The sequence below is a fragment of the Eptatretus burgeri genome, chromosome 8 (genome assembly GCF_056783735.1).
Source record: "Eptatretus burgeri isolate ZD-2024b chromosome 8, Ebu_testis_v1, whole genome shotgun sequence".
Lineage (NCBI taxonomy): Eukaryota > Metazoa > Chordata > Myxini > Myxiniformes > Myxinidae > Eptatretus > Eptatretus burgeri.
Genome location: NC_140968.1, coordinates 43,695,230 through 43,717,249, shown reverse-complemented (window position 1 = coordinate 43,717,249; position 22,020 = coordinate 43,695,230). Strand labels below are relative to the sequence as shown.

At 42.0% G+C, this 22,020-nt stretch overlaps 1 protein-coding gene and 1 pseudogene across 3 annotated transcripts in view; one reads left to right on the top strand and one right to left on the bottom strand.

Annotated features, from left to right (window-relative positions):
- LOC147021623 (uncharacterized) overlaps positions 1–22,020 on the bottom strand; it is a 210,325-nt gene that overhangs the window by 37,631 nt on the left and 150,674 nt on the right. The window lies entirely within an intron of this gene.
- Positions 18,508–20,005, top strand: LOC147021624 (uncharacterized; annotated as a pseudogene).

Here is a 22,020-nt window from a genome sequence, read left to right as displayed (position 1 = left end):
GAGGGGATAAATCTGTGCATGAGGGAGAGCACGTTTCTTTGAAAGAATTCCCAGGATGAGTTGATGTTGGAGAAAGTAGTGATAGGAGACCAGTCTGTAAGTTTGATGGCTGCTTGGAGACCCTGACAGTCGGCTTGAGTGAAATGCCAGACTCGACTGCAGTGAGGTGGTTCTCTGATAATAGCCAGAGAGATGTCCACTTTGACAAGGACATGGTCAGAAGAACTGATTGGAGTGGAGGAAGAGCAGCAGATATTATCAGGGAAATTTGTCAAAATCAGATCCAGAAGAGATGGAGTTCCTTGCCAGAACCGAAGGCTCCATAATTTGGCTCCACCATTTCCTCTCTCTCTTACACTCTTTGGTGTGAATTTCTGAGGCACGGGCCCCTACGTGAGAGAAGTTTCATATTTGTGGCCAGGATGACCACCTCTAAGCGATCTCAACCGGCTATGGATGACTCTCCTCCGGCTCCCTGCATGGAATGCAAGACTTCTTTGGGGAATCGCGACAATTGTGTCCAATGCTCGACATGCGGATTGTGGATGTGCATCGCGTGCTTGATGGGTTGCACCAAGGCTGTTACTGAAACCAAGAAGAAAGATGCATCTCGAGTGCTCGGTTGCGTGGGCGTGGTCTACACGTGCAAGAAGTGCCAGGAAAGCTCGGATCCTGTCACCGCCGATCTCTATGCAGCTCTCCTCAAGATCGTCACGGCCAACTCGCAGCAGATCGCCTCATTGTCGGAAATGATCGCAAATCTGACCACTCAGGTCGCGGCTCAGAAAGTTGTTGGGAATCAACGACAGCTACAACAACAACAACCATTCGACATGGCCCAAGTCGTGTTGGCCACGTCCCAGGCAGCCTCTGAGACCATCATGGAGCAGATGGAGTTGAAGGAGAAAAAGCCCAACCTGGTCTGTGTCGGCTGGAAGGAGGACACCATCTTGGCATGGGACAACGAGCAGAACGAACGCGACCGGGTGATCATCGACCGCCTGTGTGACCAGCTGTGCATCAAGAAGGAGCTGGTGGTCAAGAACTTCCGCGACGGGCCGAAGCACTACTACGGATCGCACGACTGCAAGGAGCGGATCATGAAGGTGGTGTTTAGCGACTCCATGGCGCGCCAGATGTTCCTGACGGGGGCGAGCTTGCTCATGGCCGGGGATGCGGAGGTCAAAAACGGCAAGTTCCACGCGTTCGTCCGACCCGACCAGATGGCGAAGCAGAGGAAGGTCGACCGCGATCTGCGCACCGAGTTGAAGGCCAGGAAAGATGTCGGTGAGCTCGACATCTACATTCATCGCGGTGAAATTATGTCCCAACGTGGGGGCGGCTCGGGAAACTAGGCGGGCCTGAGCATGTTATTCCGTTTTAACTTACTAACCTTCGTAGTATTTTGCAAAAAGAGCATGATTTGCTGTTTCTGACTACAAAAAATCCTGAAAATGTTGTTAAAATTACTGAATCATGGTTAAATGAGACTATCCCGAGTGGCTTTTTCAATCAGTTTTCGAATGACTTTGTTGTGTATCGTTGTGACAGGAGTCAGGAGGATAGCAGGGAACGACATGGTGGGGGTGTTATAGTTTTAATTCCAAAGAAATATGCAAATTTTGAGGTAAAAGTTGAAAAATTCAAATTTTTCGAGTCCCTTTTGGTGTGCAATTTCTCGAGATCATACAGCAAGAAAAAAGTTAATTTTTGGTGTTTACTATTGATCTCCTTTTTTCCACAGAACGATTCGATTAATGCCGTGATCAATCATATTCACACTAATTATGATCCTTTTTACTCGTTTGTGCTTTGTGGTGACTTTAATTTACCAGGTTTAAAGTGGGACGGTATCTCAGTAGGAAACAAAAATGAGGAAATGTTTAGTGAGTCTATGTTTGAGATAGGCTTGACTCAGCATGTTCATGTTCCGACGCATGTAGTTGGAAATATTCTGGATTTAGTTTTTGTGAACAACTTATTTCTTATGCAGCAGTGTGAAGTAGAACAGTTTCATGATATCTCTGATCATTTTGCAATTTTTTTTAAAATTGCGTTTCAAATTAATAAGCGATCTGTTAGTCGGAATGACATACCTGACTTTAAAAATGCTAATTATGCGGAAATTTCTCGTGAATTATGCCTTTTTTACTGGACAGCAGCCTTTTCTTATTTGCTTAACAGATCTCAATTTGTACAAGTTGAAGACGTTGTTTCTGAGAATCATCCGGTTAGCTCTGGGGTTGTACAAGGCTCTTTAATTGGCCCAGTCCTTTTTTTAATTTATATCAATGACATTGTGAACTATGTGAAAACAGCCTCTTTAAAGTTGTATGCGGACGACGCAAAAATATATATTTCATGTCCAAGAAACGAGCAAAATGTTAAAAGAAGATTTGAAACAAATAATGAGCTGGGCAGACAATGTGCAATTGAGAATCGCATTAAATAAGTGCTTCGTTCTTCAAATCGGTCATGGAAATGCGAAGACGCAGGATGAAGTCCAAGATTTTCCAGTTCCCTCGGTTAAATGTATGTGTGATTTGGGCGTAATTGTTTCGGACGATCTTAAATTTAGTGCACACTGCAAAATGATAGCACAAAAGGCATTCACCATTGGCTGCTTTAATTTTTAAAGTGTTCCGTTGTGGAGATAGAAACTTTCTGGTGAAAATGTTCATCACCTTCGTTCGGTCACTTTTGCAGTATGCTACAGAAGTGTGTAATCCATGCTTAATTAAAGATAATGATTTAATTGAGCGTGTTCAGCGATCCTTCATGCGTAGAATTCCAGGAATGGCTGGATTATCTTATCCAGATCGTTTGAAAGTACTGAAATTGGAATCCTTGGAACATTGAAGACTGTCTGTAATCACGTAAAAAAAATTCTGCAGAGCACAGTTATCATTGGAAATTTTTGTAACTTCGCATATCAGAGGCCTATAGAGGTCCCTTTCAGTGCACAAAATTTTGAAGGTCAAAGTTAAAGGTCAAGGTCACTTTGTCGCAAATCAGGGGAGTCGACGAAACCCTTATTTTTTGAGTAATTTTGATCGGATCGTCTTCAAACTTCATGGGAATATAGTTCATGGTCTGGCGCTCAGCTGATTAATTTTTGGTGGCAATTGGCCTTGACCTTCATTCATTTTTTTGGGAGGTTTTTATTTTTATTTTTTTGGTCTGTAATCACGTATAAATCACTCTGCAGAGCACAGTTATAATTGGAAATTTTTGTAACTTCGCATATCAGAGGCCTATAGAGGTCCCTTTCAGCGCATAAAATTTTGAAGGTCAAGGTCAAAGGTCAAGGTCACTTTTTCGCAAATCAAGGGAGTCGACAAAACCCTCATTTTTGAGTAACTTTGATCGGATCGTCTTCAAACTTCATGGGAATATAGTTCATGTTCTGGCGCTCAGCTGATTAATTTTTGGTGGCGATTGGCCTTGACCTTCATGGTTAGCGGCTGAGGTCAAACATATTTGACCCCAAGGTCAAATTTTCAAGTTTTAGGAACCATATCGTGTAGTACCTCAAATTGAACACCTCAATGAGTGCTTTCTAGATATGTCAAGCTTGAGACATTATGAAGTCATTTGGTGACATTATGAGGTAAACGCATATTTTTCATGGTTACTCTGTAGAACGATTCTCATCGGAATCTCTCGTAGGCAGATATTCCTCAAGGAGTCACTCCTGGTGGATAGCAGCTCTGTTCACCTCAGTGTGACCTTAAAGAAGTCACACGTGGTCACCTTTTGGCAAGATACGGGTCACCCTGCAGGTGACATTGGTTTTTATTTTTTTTTTAACTAACATTTTGTATCAGGCCAAATAATAAAGCATTCTTCTCTTCTTCTCTCTACCATTGGTTGAGATCCGGGTAGGGAAGTTGGCCGATTGAGTCAGTCCCAATGAGTCGCAGAAAGCTTTTGCTTAGGTGCCAAGACAGGTGAGAGGGGTACCCACACCTTGCCAACTGGCATGATGACAATTGAAGTCACCACATATGAGGAAGAGAAAGTTTGGATGAGAAGATAGAAGTTGGTCCATGTTTTCGGATAGTGAGGTGTAGATGGAGTCATCACTATTAGGTGGACGGCACAGTAAACATATAAACATGAGGTGGGAGTGGAGGGGAAGCCGTAGCCAGAGGTATTCCTGGGGGTGTGGGGGAGTGAGGGCAGTGCATGGAGAGTGAGGAATAGAGCCTTTGATGAAGAGAGCAACTCCTCCACCAGGACGAGGCTCAGGTCTGTCATACTGGAGGAGGGAGTAACCAGCGAGAGATACTTGGGAGTCAGACACGTCTTGGGGGAGGAAAGTTTCTGGAAGGCAGATTATGTCTGGTTTGTCAGTGGCAACCTGTATGGAAAGATCTGAAAGGTTTGAGCGAAGGCCCTGGATATTTGAGGTCCACACTTTTAATGAAGAGGGAGGGGAGGAGGCTTGGAGTGCAGGGGGGGGGGGGGGAGGGTAGGACAAGGGATGAGGGGTATGTAAGGAGGGTTGTTGAAAGAGTGTGGGGGATTGCAGAATAGCTAGGGGAGGGGGCCGGATGAGAGGAGAAAAGGCTCTGTGGTACTGGGGGAGAGGGGGGACAAGAGAGGCGGAAGAAGGCAGTTGAGGATTTGAGGAGGTGGAGTGAAGAGATGGAGGTGAGAGGGCAGTGGAAGGAGGAAGCTTTGTGGATGAGAGAGGGCGGGCAACTTTGAGAAGGATGAGTGAGGGGATGAATGGTGGGAGAAAGGTGAGGGGGGAGTTTTTGAGAGAGGTGAGAAGGAGGCTTGGAGGGAGAAGAGTGGGATGGTTGCTTTGAGAGTGAGGGGTGAGGGGTGAGAGGGGTGAGTTGGCACTGAAGTTGGAAAAAAAGAATGGTTGATGGAAAGCGAACATTCATAGCAAACTGGGGTTTTAAAAAAAGTTTTAGGTCAGAGATGCGATTTAACACAATTCTTGATGGATGCAAACAAGCGAATCCAGAGAATGGAGAGAAGAAACACTGTAACAGTTGGATTTTTTAGGCAAGGTATGAAGGAGAGGTCGAATTGAGACAGTTTGTTTAAATAGTAGAAGAGTAGTGCATTATGATAGAGTAAGCAGGACCACACGTGTGAAAGAGGAAGATGAAGCATTATAAGAGATCGTTTTTATTATTATTATTATTATTATTATTATTATTAATAATGTTTGAGAGAGTTTTCAACAGATTAGGTCATGGAAGTGTTGTGGAAAAAAAATCAAGGAAGAAGAAGAAGCGGAGAAGAAGAAAAACAGGAGATGAAGAAGAAGAAATAGGAAAAGAAGAAGAGTTAGAAGAGGAAGAAGAATCAAGAGTCTTGAGTGAGGAAGGAGAAAGGTAGCGTTTTTTTTTTGTTGTTTTTTTTTGATTTAAGATAAGAAATAGAGTGATTAGTTGGGAGGGATGGGGGAGATTAGGAAAGTGGGGAAGATAGAAATTGAAGGTTATGGGGAGAAAAAAACAAAACACGATCGTACACCGAGGGGAACTGCTAGGCCTCAAGCCTCAAGGGTAGGCCTCAAGCATCCGGTAAGACAAAGTCGACAAAATCTCACAAAATAGCATGATTTTTGAAACAAAACCGAACTAGGAACACACAGTAACATGTAAGTGAGAGAATAAACAGTTAAAACGGGACAGATAACGACTGGAAACTTAACTTTGAGATTGTCAGCAGAGAGCCCTGAAGGAGCCTGTCGACGATCCAAACCCTGAACCGGAAGTCCAATGCTGTTGCTGATGCTGTGCCCCTCTACTGGTATACTACACTAGTACTTATTTCACCAACCTCAGAAGGCTGATAGGCTGAGTCAACCCCATCTGATGTTAATAATTCAGCAGCCAACATGGCTAGAACTCAGGACCCGAGGGTCCTAGGCCAGCCACCTAAGCCATTAAGCCAACACCAGGCTTAGTTATTGCAGTAACAAAATGATTTTCAATTCAAGTGCACAGGCCTTAATATAACATTTGATCATTTGAAACCCAAAAATATAATCAGTTCTCCTTTGTATAAAAGTCTACACCAGCAAATACCACCCATCGCTTCGCTGAATGGGGAGGGGAGAGTGAGAGAGGAGATGCGTGACGATGGTGTGGCACTTTATTGGGAGGGAGTAGAGCAAGGATGGGACAAAGAGACAGAAGGATTGGGGTAGCGCAGTTAGCAGAGAGAATATGTTATGCTTTACATACAACACACACACACACACACACACACACACACACACACACACACACACACACACACACACACACACACACACACACACACACACACACACACACACACACACACACACGTGCTTGGCCGTTATCAGCAATTTTTTTGAAATCAGCAGGTTGGAGTCATTGTGATTACCAACAACAGTACTGACTGTCTACAACCCAGAAACCTTGAGTAACTTTCACCGAAAAAAATGTTGCATTTATAAAGACGTTTCAGTGATATGTTCAAAACATTATTCTTTATAAACAGCTGCATGTGATGGGTAGAAAAAATTCACTCGGTAATTTAGAAAATACGTTAATATAGCAAAAGTCTCAGAAATCGGGTGCTATTTCACAAATCACTCAGAATGAGGGAGCATGAACGACTCGCTCAGTGTGACGGAACAAGAACCACTCGCTCAGGGTGACGAAGCACGAACCACTCACTCAGTGTGACGGAACAAGAACCACTCGCTCAGTGTGACGGAACAAGAACCACTCGCTCAGGGTGATGGAGCAAGAACCACTCGCTCATGGTGACAGAGCATGAACCACTCGCTCATGGTGACTGAGCATGAACCACTTGCTCACGGTGACAGAGCACGAACCACTTGCTCAGGGTGATGGAGCCCGAACCACTCATTCAGGGTGATGGAGCAAGAAACACTCACTCAGGGTGATGGAGCACAAACCACTTGCCCAGGGTGATGGAGCATGAACCACTCAATCATGGTGACAGAGCATGAATAACTCGCTCAGGGTGATGGAGCACGAACCACTCGCTCAGGGTGACGGAGCACAAACCACTTGTTCATGGTAAAGGAGAACAAACCACTTGGTTTGTGTGAGGGAGCATGAACCACTCACTCAGAGTGATGGAGCACGAATCACTCGCTCATGGTGGCAGAGCATGAACCACTCATTCAGGGTAATGGAGGACAAACCACTTGTTCAGGATGACGGAGCACAAACCACTGACTCTGCGTGACAGAGCATGAACCTCTCATTCAGGGTGAGGGAGCACAAACTACTCACTCAGGGTGACAGAGCATGAACCACTCGCTGACGGTGACGAAGCACAAAGCACTCGCTCATGGTGACACAGCATGAACCACTCACTCAGGGTGATGGAGCACAAACCACTCGTTCAGGGTGAGGGAGCACGAACCACACACTCAGTTTGACGGAGCATGAACCACTCATTCAGGGTGACAGAGCATGAACTATTCACTCAGGGTGATGGAGCATGAACCACTCACTGAGAGTGATGGAGCAAGAACCACTCGCTCAGGGTGATGGAGCAAGAACCACTTCCTCAGGGTGATGGAGCACAAACCACTCACTCAGGGTGAAGGAGCATGAACCTCTTGCTCAGGGTAACGGAGCACGAACCACTCGCTCAGGGCGAGGGAGCATTAACCATTCGCTCAGGTTGACGGCGCATGAACAACTCGCTCAGGGTCACAGAGCTCGAACCACCCGCTCAGGGTGACGGAGCACAAACCACTTGCTCAGGGTGATGGAACATGAACCACTTGCTCAGGATGATGGAGCATGATCCACTCGCTCAGGGTGACAAAGCACGAACCACTCGCTCAGGGTGAGGGAGCATTAACCATTCGCTCAGGTTGACGGTGCATGACCCACTCGCTCAGGGTCACAGAGCTCGAACCACCCGCTCAGGGTGATGGAGCACAAACCACTTGCTCAGGGTGATGGAGCACGAACCACTTGTGCAGGGTGATGAAACAAACCACTCGATCTGAATGACGTCGCATGCAAAAGCATCCGCAGTGAGTGAATGATTCGCTCAGTGATGGAGCACAGGTCTAACCATCGACAATGGGTGCTTGAAAGTGTTATAAGCACTCATGCAAGCACTCCAATTGAACGTTTGATGAGGAACAGTTGGCCAGGCTGTCACTGCATCCCTTTCACTTTATCGCCGGTCTTCACCGCGCATTCAGCAGTTAATGAAATAATAATAAATCCACCATTTTCCCTGCTCATCTGTGCATGTGTGACGTGGTACATCAGTTCAGGGTCTGCTTAAACATCAAACCTTGTTTTTTTGCGTCCATTATTTTTTACCAGATTTCCTTTGATTCCATGTGAAGCCTCTCGTTAAACCTCTGAAAATATCGGCACAGATCTGGCAGATGCTATGGATAGGCATTCCCTCTGCGGGACAGGCTGAAACCGTGCTCTCGCTGTGAAAGCATTAAATCATATTCCTCAATGAAGCGAGTTAATTTTCAGACCCCATTAAAAATATTCAGACCCCAGTGAGGTTACCCAGAAACACTTTTAGACACCAGAGAGCGAGGTGGCTGAGGATCGCCTCATGAAGGATATAATTAAATATGGCCATCAATTATCTTCAAAAGGGGTGTTTTAATTAATCCAAACACCCAATTTTCAGTCATGCACTTCCTTCAAGTCTCTTTTGTATGCACGCAAAGTTTCAGGCTACTAGGTTTTAAGGTTTTGGAGTTATGGAAGACACACACACACACACACACACACACACACACACACACACACACACACACACACACACACACACACACACACACACACACACACACACACACACACACACACTACCTTTTATTTGTACAGATTTTCCAAGTTTGGTTGAATTCCCTTCAGTGGTTCACAAGTTACCGTGACAAAGCAACGATAATGGATGGATGGACAACCCGAAAACGTAATGCTCTCGTCCTTCAGCTGCGGAGGCATAAACATTTCATTATTGTAATGTCTGTGTCGAAGTGGCAATCTGCCCAGGATTGGTTGTAGCCTTGAAACGTTCCTCGACTTGTGAACCCCCCAAGTTCTGTCAAGATGGTATGCCTCCATTATTTCATTTCCATAATGTACATATGTATTGAAAAAATATTGACGTTTCTGTTTATTGGACAACTGTGGGTATCTCCTTGTGAGAACTTTTTGTCTGCCCCAGTAAGTAACTGCTTCGATTACGCTTTGAGGATCCCAGAGTTGAATCAGAGATGCCTCTAAGATGGAATTAATATTTGCCCACAGTAACCAGACATATCTTGGAAACCCACATGAGAAGTTGAAAAGCTAACGGTTAGATGGGCGATTCCGCATGTATCATACAGGACATTTAGACAACACTTTCCAGCCTGTTGACCACACGAATAAGGAATGAAGATCTGTTTTGTGGTGATAACGTGGTACTACCACAAGGCAATATATATATATATATATATATATATATATATATATATATATATATATATATATATATATATATCTTCTTCTTCTTTCGGCTGCTCCCTTTCGGGGTCGCCACAGCGGATCATCCGTATGATCCGCATAGTGATTTGCACATGTTTTATGCCGGATGCCCTTCCTGACGCAACCCTGGTCGTATATATATATATATATATATATATATATATATATATATATATATATATATATATATATATATATATATATATATATATATATATGGTCAGCTTGAGTGATCAATTATTTCTTTCATGAAATAGGTTAAAAAAAATAGTGGTGTATCGTATGGGATGCAGAAAAAACATGTTTTTGAAAAAAATATGCTTAGCCCCAAAACTCCGTGTTGCACATGAAACTTTTATTGAAACTCATTCCAAACTCTAACCAAGATACCAAAGGAGAGTTAGATATAACTGTACTGTAAAAAAACAACATTTTTAATGAACAAGTAAACAAGATAAACATTTCCAAGAGAAATGTCGTATGGGACATCAAAAATGTGTCATACGGGACCTCTCTGAAAAATGTCAAATTTTGCACTTTAACCATGGTCAAAACAGTCAGCTTGTCTGAAATACGACATAACCCATCCAAAACAACTTTGAACGTGACGGCTAAGAAATCACCGATGTAAAATTACCGATGTAAGTAAAATAATCAAAATATAATTTATACATAAAAAAAATGAAACCGCGTCGTACGGGACAAAGTGTGTGTTGAATGTAAGTACACATGTACATACATACATACTGTACTTACACGTACGTCTACATGAATAACTTTTTTCGTAATAATGAAATGGAAGTTAATACTAGGCAGTCAACTGTTTACACTACTCAGCATACATGGGGGTAAAAGGCTATGTGTATTTGCCCCCAATATTGTCATAATAACCCTCATCATTGAAAAAACTTAACAATTTTGTCTCGCTGGAAAGAAAGAATGAAATATCATTTGGAAAATTTGGCAAATCAAAGTTGAGAAATAAAGAAATTTATACACAAGTACTTGTGCCCAATGTGAGAAGTTTCATCAGATTCAGTAGTCTGGCCAGGTATCCTGGCCAGGTATCCTGACCTTAATCTATTAACTTAAGAGAAGTTAAAATGGAACAAGTCCACTTAGAGGTACTGTCCATGAAGCATCAATGTAGATCGATGTAGTATTTTACTTGATCTGCGCATTAAGAAGGGTAAAGGCCTAAGCTAATACAAGAAATATAAATCATCTTCCATCATCTGCAATTTGTCAGATAAATACATGCATCAATTATCATTTACATTATAATGACCTGAGGTTGATGGAAACATGTACATGTGGATGATGATCTTATCTGGCTAGATACTGGTAGCCAATCACATGCTCTTTGACTCAATGGAATTTTCCATTGTAATTTTTCCAATGGAATTTTCCACTGAATTCAGAAGCTAGTCTTTGGTTGCAGACTAGTTTCAACATTCTTGAGTAAAGTGTGACTTGTTGGGAAAAGGAATAAAGACTGGTGTACGTTTTGCCTTTTTTATTATTCACCTGCATCCATGTACAAAGAACTTGAGCCAGATTATTGATCTCCATTAAGTCTAAAACTTTCAAATTTCCTAAAGTAACAAGTGAGGGTCTGCACCGGCAAATATCCCTAATATTCCTAATATTCAGGCTGATATACATGTGATTAATACGGCCTAACTGTCTTACTTTTAATCAAACATCTTTTGGTGTATACAGTTTTAAAAATCCTGTAAAAAAAATTACAAACATTATAGCATGTGGTACGGGACATGTCCTATACGACATGCCATGTGTTGTACTGGACAACATTTAAGAGCTTATTATTTGGAGATAAATTAGAGAAATAATTTCTGGTTGGGATTTTTTTGTCACTCTCAAGTCTAAGTGAGAAAAAAATTTAATTTCATAATTGTAGCTTGAACAATTAAAGTATGGTCTAAACTTTTCGACCTCAGTGTGTCATCGGCACGTTACCCTAAAAAGCTTGCCGAATATCAAATCTCATGTCCACATAAGCTATGAGAATTTTTCTAAATTTTGTAGGAGCATTGATGATATCCCAATTCGTTGTCCAGTAATATTTAGAAATTCGTTGGATCCTATTTACTATGCATTAATGGACATTTCAATCTGAATTGCAAAAACGTTCAATATTTGAAAAAAAATGCCAATTTCTATCAATTCACTCCCAAAATGCATATCCAAGGTTATTTTGGTAAATATATTAAATTGTCCTCGATGGGTTAGATATTCAGCGAAAACATTTCAGCATTAACTAGCCCTTTAGAGCAATTCTTAATTTTACCATTTTATCATGTTCGTATACAGAATCACCGAGATGAGGAGTTAAAATGTCAGTCATGTGTCTGAAATAGAGGACAGCATGACATGTCCGTGGAGGAGCATCTATCACCTCTGGATTAATGTATTTGGGCACTCCGCTATCGTACAGACTATAAACAAACGTTCTTCAGGAGGCTTCAGATAATGCATACTAATTTGTAGACTTTCCAAGAGTGTGAACTCCTACAATGTAAACTTTTATTTCAAACAGGAGTAAAAAACATTTTACTTGCGTATTCACAGCAAGAACTGCCTGTCTATTGCCTTTCATGAATCATTGATTGCAAAAGAGCCACGAAAATGGCCTGAATGATTCTTTCCAAGCGTTTCCAAACAGTGTTTCCAAATTGAGTCTTTCCAAACATTTAAATGGTTTTCCTACAAAATTACTTTTTTTTTCTATCAAGTGTAGTGACATAGGTCTTGAGGAAATTGATCCTCAACCATGCGAATTGTCTGTGTGGCCATTATCCAGCTCACTACAAAAATAGCAAATATTTTCCGAGCGAAATTCTTCTAAAATAATAAACTGATCGTTGTATTAAGAATTTATTGAACAAATTGGCCTGGCATGATAGCCTCGAGCTATGCGTACTCACCTCTGAGATGTCTACGTTGGATTTAAATCTCATTTGAATCTACCTTCAATTTGAATCTCGGTCCAGCTTTACACTGTATTGTAAAACTGGTGTTTCACAAGCAGGGCGATTGATCAATGAGTGCTCTTCCCTCGGATGGACTTTATAACGAATGTCCAGTCAGCTAGCATTCATTGGTGGAGGTCGAAGATCCCAGGCTATCTGTCGTGAAGAGTCAGCGAGTTATCGCCCACACCCTGAACAAATTATAAATCCCTCTCACCTTCAAACTTTGCGTTTCGTTAAATTATCGTGTACATCTTGAGTACATTTATTTCACCAAAAAAATGATTCACTCTGTATATGTTTTTACAGGTGAGAATCTGTTGTGAAAATGACACATGAATCACATTTTATCAGATTTAGTTAATATAATGACATCGTGTATTTGCATTCACTCAGAACAGACTGTCATCATCATTTTCTCCAATTCATTTTTATCGTTTAATTTTACCTCTGCCACAGCATTGCTCAAGACCAAGCAAAACATCTAATCGAGTTTGACAGGTTGGTTTTTCTATTTGAGCACATGTTCGTGATTCTGAGATCCCACATTAACGTGGCCTATCCCTTGTTGAGCATGTTAAGTTGAGGACCCATCTCCTCACATGAGCTGGTAAACATTATAGATTCATTGGGTTATTTTAACTAAGAATAAGCGAGTTATCACCAGCACCCTGGCGAAAACTCAGTCTTGCTGTGGCTCACTTGTATGCCAATTGTAAACCACACTGTAATACATGCCATGAGACTGTGAGGTAACACTGAACCTGTCCTTGGGCAGACCACAGCAAGTCCACAATATTGTTGGGCATGCTGGGAGACTGTGAAGCAACACACCCTACCCTTGGGCAGACCACAATTTTGTTCATTGGATTTGTTCATCGTCTACTGCTAATATCAACTTGAGCTTCCTTTTCTAATGATGTCAGTCTCATCATTATTGCACTACAAAAAAGTTATAAGCTTTTAAAACTATTTTTTCTTTGGAACATCCTGTGTTTGTATGGATGGATGGATGGATGTGCAGGCAATGGACAAAAAAAGGAAACACCAACAGAATGTCACTTCGTAGGGAGTTGGGCCACCACGTGCATCCAGGACGGCATGGATATGATGTCGCATGGAGTCAACAAGGGTTGAACTGTTCTTCAGGAATGTGATACCATTCTTCCACAAGGAGGTCCTCCAGCTCAGGTGGTTTTGATGGATGTGGAAACCACTGTCTTAGGCTCCTCTCCAGACAGTCCCACAAATGCTCTTTGGGAATAAGGTCCAGAAAATTAGGAGGGCCATGGAAGATGGGTAATTTTGTCTTTGTGCTCCTCAAACAACCCGGTGACAACACATGCCCTGTGGAATATAGCAGTGTGATCCTGAAAGACACCCCTCCCAGCAGGAAATAAATTCTGCATCATATGATGCAGACTATCGCTCAGGAATGTCGCGTGCTTCATCAATCCTGTCTTGTAATGGAGTGAGTAGACCCGGGCCATGCCAGGAAAGCATTCCCAACACCATTAATGAGCTGCTAAAACCTTTTACTGTTGGAACCAAGTACTCAGGGCTGTAGAGCTCCCTGGGCTGTCACCACCAGTGCACACATGAATTAATCAAGAACATGGTGAAGGATGATTCGTCAGACCATATCACATTCCTCCACTGCTCAGCAGTCTATTGCCTTGGCTCCTTTCACCATTCGAGATGCAAACGGGCATTGCCAGGTGTTATGAGCTGTTTGTGCATGGCAACTCATATTTGGTATTCCACCCTGTGAAGTTCTTTTCTCATCATGTTCGACGATACAGGATGCTGAGGATCCATGTTGAACTCCACACACAGTTTGTCCACCAATGAGGTTCTGTTTTGCCTTGCAATCCAGACTAATGCCTCTGAATCACGCTTGTGGAAGATACGCTTCCACCCATTGTTGTCCTTCATTGATGATGTATTTCCTTCTTTTTACCAGGCTGACATCATTTTCGAGACTGTTCCTCATGACAGGTGAGCAATTCCCGCAGCCTTTGTCACTAAAGCGCCTCTCAAATGCGCACCAACAATTACACCCTGGTAAAAGTCACTGAGGTCTCATCTTGCGGCCTCTTAATACTGGACTCGAGTGGCAGCCCATATATATATATATATATATATATATATATATATATATATATATATATATATATATATATATATATATATATATATATATATATATATATATATATATATGAAAGTCTGCACCCCCTTTAAAAAATTTCAGCTTTTGTTGCCTTATAGCCTGGAATTAAATTGCATTAAATCAGACTTTTTCCACTTCTTTTACACTCGTCTGGGATCCAAGGCCCATAAATCCAACTTTGAGGTGACACCCCTGCTGTAAAATTTTTGGCACTTGAATCATGTTTGTGGGGGTGTGGGACACCAGAAAAGTGACTTTGGCAAGTTGTATCGGATTGCGGAATCTACCATAACCTAACCTAATGATGTTTTCGCCTTTTTTCACACAGGTACGGCCCTCATATTAAAGAATGGAGCATGTAATAACAGTGAAAGGTAAAGGAAAAAGGACTTTTATGATCGAAAATGACTTTTCAAAATGTTTGGTCTGCCAAACAGTATGTGATGACAAGGGGTCTCTGTACAAGCTAACCAAAAGAGTTTTTTTTTTGTATACCTTGTCGAGGCTCGTATGAGAGCGAACACACAACGCACATCAAGGGGGGGGGCATGAGACAGAAGGGGAGGGAGTGGGAAGGACAAAACAGTGGGGAACAGAGATATTAGGAGATCTGTGGAAGGGAGAAGGATGGGGTGGGGAATACTGGGTAAACAAGATGGACATTACAGGGACTTTCAAGAAGGAAAGCAGGGAATTTGAAGGAGGTCTGCAAGCATGTAAGAATGCTGTCGAAATCAGGAAAGACGAGGTGCATCAAAGACTGTGGGGTGACCTTCAGGACGCAGATGATTTCCTGTCAAAAAATCCTCTGTGCCATGTAAAGTGTCGCAGTGGGTATACACACAAATTGTCCCTTGATGATGTAATTTCTGCTAAATGGGCAAAGGATGAGCAAGGTTGTGGGGAAACTTCAGAGGGAGCCAGTAAAGGAGACAGAACAAGTTCCATGGATTTCAAAAAGACTTTAAAAATTGTGTTTTCTGTGTGAAAAGGAACATGATTCAAAAGGGGACAGAACATTCATACTAGTTAGTACAATAGAGACAGAAATCAATTCATAAAAAGGCAAAGGAACTTGATAACAAGGATATTCTATTCAAAATTGATGGTTTTGGTGACCAGTGCCTAAATTTAATTGCAAATGATTTCCGCTATCATGTAAGGTGTATGAACAAGCTTATGAGTGAACATAGCAAAACTGAAAATAAAAGTCGAGACCCAAGTTTGCATGACCAGGTGTTTCAAACACTTCTGTCTGAGGTTACATCAGGACTTATGATTGACACCATCGCCACCTTTTATTCGCCACCTTTCGCCGACACCTATTTCGCCGACGCCGAATATCTATTACATTCGTCACCTTTCAAAATGGTATGATGAAATGTCGAAGCAGCATGGTAATACTGCACAGCGGCCTTATAGAACTGATAGGTTGACAAAACGATTTTTGGATAATTTTGGCGCCGACATTCAGCTCATTACTTTGAACAATGGAACTCTAATTTGTTCCTCTTCTTTGACCACCAAGGAACTTTGTGATGAGGTTGTGGGGCTCAAGGCTGAAGTTGACGAATGCCAACTTTTGCCAGATGATGAGTATGATGGTGACAATTTTATTACAAATGTATCAGGTAGTTCATATCCTCTGGCAAAACACTTGCAGCTATGGAAATAAAACAGGCTGCAAAAAGGGTGCCTCAAGTTCAGGGAATTGCAATTGAGATTTCTTACAAAGAGGCATCTAATGAAGTTCCTGTAGATTTGTATAATCATTTGGCATGGCTGATAACAAACTGTAATTAAATGAAACTACAGATGAAGGGGGAAAGGTTCAGATTCCTGAAGACGAAAATGAGAAAGTTCTGAACTTAGCGCAGCATGTTATGGGATACCTAAGCAACCAGCCACTCCCAAAACACATTGGGGTTGGTCTTCATATTCTTAAACAAGCACGGAGCAAAAACCTAATAACAATGATGAACAGATTTGGAAATGGCATTAGTTATGCCACCACCCAACGATACCTCACAACAGTGGCAAATGATATTTCTGAGAGAGAAGAGAGGGAAGGAATATTCATCCCAACTAACGTTATTCCTGGGCATTTTACACAGTCTGCACTAGACAACTTAAATTTCCATTTTGACACACAGGATGGTGGCAGCCTTGATGCCACTACCAATATCATTTACCAGTACCGAGAAAGACCTGACGTTGAGCAGGCTGCAATGGTTCTTGTCAAAAAAAACAAGGCAATTAACTATCAATGCGCCAGAAAAGTTTGTACCTGTGGACAGTAATCTTGCATTGAAGGACAGAAAACAAGCCAGATCATTGCATGGTATTGAAATCTGTCAGGGTGATGACAAAGAAAGTGGCACTCTGGCTGATGAAAACATCGTTTGGTTTCTTTTACGGATGTTTCCAACCCAAATGATGACCATTGTAGAAGATAGCGTGTCTATTTCTTCTCCAACTTGGAACAGTTTCTTCGAACTTAGTGCTGGGCAAGAAGCGCCAAAAACAACAATTGGTTATGGCCCACTGTATCCCAAAACTCCCACAAGTCCTGATGTTGTCAAAACCTCATTGGATGACTTCATGTCAGTGAGCCTTAAGCTTGGGCAGCCAAAAACGGTCATCACTTGTGACCAAGCAATCTTTGATATAATAAAGGGCTTGGTAGTAAAAGAACCAGAGAAATACAAGGATGTCATAGTACGCTTGGGAGGTTTCCACATTGCACAAAACTTCCTGGGTTCCATCGGCTTTTTCATGAAGGAGAGTGGCATCGAAGACCTACTAGTTTCAAGTGACACCTGCGGGAGAGGCACAGCTAACAAAGTAATAGGCGGAAAGGACTATTACAAGATGGTACGGTACCATTCATGGGTCTGTGAAGCAATGTTCATGCTCAAGTGGGAGTCCTTCGAGAGATGGCTGGCAAAATAAAATGATGTTGAAGCCCTTTCTGTAGTGTCGTCATCGCTGGAAAATCTGAGAAATGTGTTTGATATGAAAGACAAGCAGAAAGCTTCGGAATTTGTGGATGAGGTCTTGAGACATCTGGCAACACTAGAAAATCTTTGGAGGGTTTTGAGCGCACACTGGGCATGACAGCTAGATTTTGGAACATGTACATCGAAATGGTTCTCATAATCAAGCGATACATCCATGCCGAGAGGGTTGGCTTGTGGAAGCAGCATTTACAAGAGGCCCAAAACATGTTGCCATACACTGTATCCTAAGGTCACAGTAAATACATGTCTTGCCTGCCAATTTATTTGAATGAGATGAACAACCTCCCTCAGTCAGCACCAGAAGTGCACCAGGCATTTGAGGCAGGGAACTTTAGTGTCCATGTAACAGAGGGAGGTTTCAATGGAGTTTGGACTGATTTAGCATTAGAACAAACATACAATAAAGAGGGCAAGACAAGTCTGTTCAAAGGAATAACTCAGGATGAGGCTACCCGTGAGAAGTATATCAAAACATTGCCAATTTTGACTTCTGTATCAGAGTATGTCAAAGATATGGTCCACATGGACTGTCCACAGTCAGACCATCATGACAAAATGACCAAAGATGACACAGACAAAGTGATGAAAATCAAGTTGATGGTAACAGAAAAAAATGAGAAACCCATTTTCAGATGCTGTTGGGACTGACAAACTGATCGATATTTCTACAGGAGAAACACTTACCTCACCGGAACTGTTAGAAGCAAAGCAACGTGGGGTAGAGTCAATAAAACTTGCCAGTTCTACCAATCCTGACAAAATCAGTGTGCCCAAGATAACAACATTTGCAACAGAGCAGAAAAAACGGAAAAAAGAAGCAAGACATGGTCAAACAAGTACTATCTGAGGAAAGTGGAGGTACAATGGCCCTTTGTTTCACACAGGATCTAAGTGATGAAGCAAGGATTGATGTGTTCAGTTATGAATGGCTGGAATACCCGCCATCTCTGTTTGAACCGGACAGGGATGAATATACCATGTGGAAAGGAACCAAATCAGACTTTATAGTGACACTACAGGATAAGGTTTCTGATTCATGGGTGCCTTTGAAGGAATTGCCCATCGGTTGTGCATCACAGTTAGTTTATCTTATTGATGCGATGGCATTCATCCAACGTTTTCAGACTCTAGGTGCGAGTACATTCGGGCAACTTCAAGAGAGGTACAAGAGTAAAATCACGAGTATGAAACCTGTAAACTGTCAGGAGGTACACTTCATTGGTGATAGGTATGACTTTGGCCTGCAGAGTCTAAAGGGGGATGAATGCCACAGGTGGGAAATGGATGTGAGCTCACCCGAGTATGTTCCGGCAGACACTCTGGCCATTTCTGCATGGAAAGAATTCCTGTCAAACCCATGCAACAAGGCAAATATACTGTCATATCTCTCATCATGTTGGTAAATTGCCTCTTCGCCTGATGGCTTCAGTCTGATACAAGGAATTTCACCAGATGTGATACGTGTCACAAAGAATGGAGCAACTGCCATTCGTGAGCTGCACTGTCCTTCCCATGAGGAGGCAGACACTAGACTTTTTGCACATATAGCAAACTGTCCAGATGAAAGTGTTGTGATCATTCAGGCGACTGACACGGACATTATACTGCTATCATTGTACCATTTTCCCAGGCTAATGAATATCAAACAGCTATGGGTGGAAAAAATGACCTCTTCCCCCTGTTCATGACTTGGTGGTCACTGGGTGAAGCTGTGGATAAGGACCCTTTGCAGTTAACTGACACCTTGCTTACTTGTTATGTCTTGTCAGGCTGCAATTCAGTCAGCTATCCATTCAGACGGCGCAAAAAGAGGACAGCAACAGTTGCACTACAACATGTCGGCAAAACGCCAGCATTTTCGAGTTTTGTCCCCACTGATTCAGGCCAGAATGATGAGTTGACCAGTGAAGCTCGCAGATTTTTTTTTGTGATGTTTATGGCAGAGCAGACTATACGTCCTTAGATAAACTCCATGCTCATTTATTTGCTTCAAGCAAAAGGGATCTGCGATCTCTGCCTCCAACTGAAGACGCGTTTCGCCGTCACGTTCTAAGGTCTCTTTTCCAGATCAGCCTGTACAAACAGGCCACACTTGCCAACCCAGTCCTTCTTCCACCTGATAAATATGGTTGGTATGTGGAAGATGACAGGTTGCTTCCAATCATGAAGAAAAAGTCATCAAAACCTGCCATTGCGAAATTGTCTTTCTGCAAATGCAAGAAAACACCGAGCTGTCTGAGGAACTGCTCATGTGAAAAAGCGGGTGTGCCATGCATCATAGCATGCACCTGCAATGGGGACCAAGATATGTGTGGAGGTTAATGGGTGAAGACAGTGATGGTGATGAATAAACTTTTCATCCTCAGTTTACCATGTGTCGTACTACATAACATAGTACTTTTCGGTGGCTGAGAGTGAATCAGACTTTGCAAGTAAATGTATGACGTACAGAATTTCCAGATACTATAGCCCAGACTTTACAAAATCCATTCAATGGTTAGTATAAGAGTTAGTGTCTATTCCCTACAGTCAGGAGTCCATGACTATTTCACAAATTTGCAGGGAATACATGGATGCGAAAAGCAATCACACTTCTGCCACAACTGTATCATAGTTACAACACAGTAATTGCTAGACACTTACATGCCCCCCCCCCCGAAGTTGGGGCTCATGCTGTATGGAATAGACAATGACTGTAACATTGTTTCACCAATGCATTCGTATGTTTGGATATTGTGCTGTACAAAGTTTTAGGCCACATTATCAATTACTGTGAAAAAATCTTATGGTATCCAAAACCAAGATTTTGGGTTTTCGGTTGCCGTTTTTTCCACAAATAGCTTAAGAAATAGCACTAAATAGAGTGGCAAAATGCTATGTAATCCTAACCTTCCTTTTTCAAAAAACATCAGATGCATGTATAGGACACAATTATGCCAAGGGTTTTCACATAGCAGCATAAATATTCTCATAGCAGCATAACATTCTCATAGCAGCAAAATACATAACATTCTCATAGCAGCAAAATTACAATTTGTTTAATGTTAGGCCTAGATTTTCAGCATGACCTACTTTCTGTGACCTTTTGACCTCCTCTGACCCCAGAGATCATCCAATCAAATTTTGTTATACAACATTTGAAAGCTGACATTCTACCAAAAAGAATGAGTGGTACTTTGTTACTGTGAGATGCAGGGTTCAAGAGATACAGGGATTTGCATTTCCCCTACCCCAAGTTTTTTCGATATTGGGATTTGCTGGCTGAAGTAAAACAATCGTCCCTGGAGAAGTTGCGCAATCCGATCTAACTTGCCAAAGTCACTTTTCTGGTGTCTTCCACCCCCACAAACATGATTCAAGTGCCAAAAATTTTACAGCAAGGGTGTCACATCAAAAGTGTTATTTTGCACATTTTTGGCCCTTGGATCCCAGACTACACATCACAACCCGCAACTTCCAAGTGGAAAACAAATTTTCCAAATTTCAGCAGCATACCAGCAAGAATAGGCTCCCTGCTGATATACTTTAAATGTGCGACATTCTTGAATGATTTTTTTCACAGACAAGTGGATTGGTAGACTTGGACCAACTGCTTGGCCTCCTTGGCCACCAAATTAAGTATTTGCTTTCTTCTCAGAAACAACACACACAATTCTGATGAAACTTGACCACAAGCTTGATCACCCATGATGTACCTGTGTTTGGTCATGGCATGAATATTGATTTTCCTTTATAGACCAGTTTGCTCGTTTTTAATGGACTGTAACGTATACTTCATTACCGCCTGCAAATACTTTATCTCTCGCTCTGTCCAATGTGGTTATGAGCTTGCCATGTGGAATATTTGTGTATAATGGAGAAAAATCACAAGTTGATAGACATTTAGTCTGACCATTGTTTTTGATGTTGTGGACACTGTCGATTACAGATTTGGAATTGTCAATCATCCAGAATTTTTTTAATTCCAGAATAAAACCTCACCTTTTCATGGTACATTTTTAAACATTTATAAATCAATTTCATCGCCCCTGTCCTGTAATGTAATCATACGCGTACACACACACACACACACATGCACGCACACACACACACGCACGCACACACACACACACACGCACAATGTCATGTAATGTGATCATGTAGGCGTGACTCCCCCACAAATCTAAAATATACCATCAGAGATGGGGAATCCCCCCGCCATTGAAAAATAATTGAAATCAGATAAGCGTTTTTCCATTTATTACAAAAAACATTTTTCTCAAGATGGCCGCCACAGTCGGCCATCTTGGAGCTGGCCACGCCCAAAATCAATAGGGTTCTTCCTTTTCAGGTGGTAC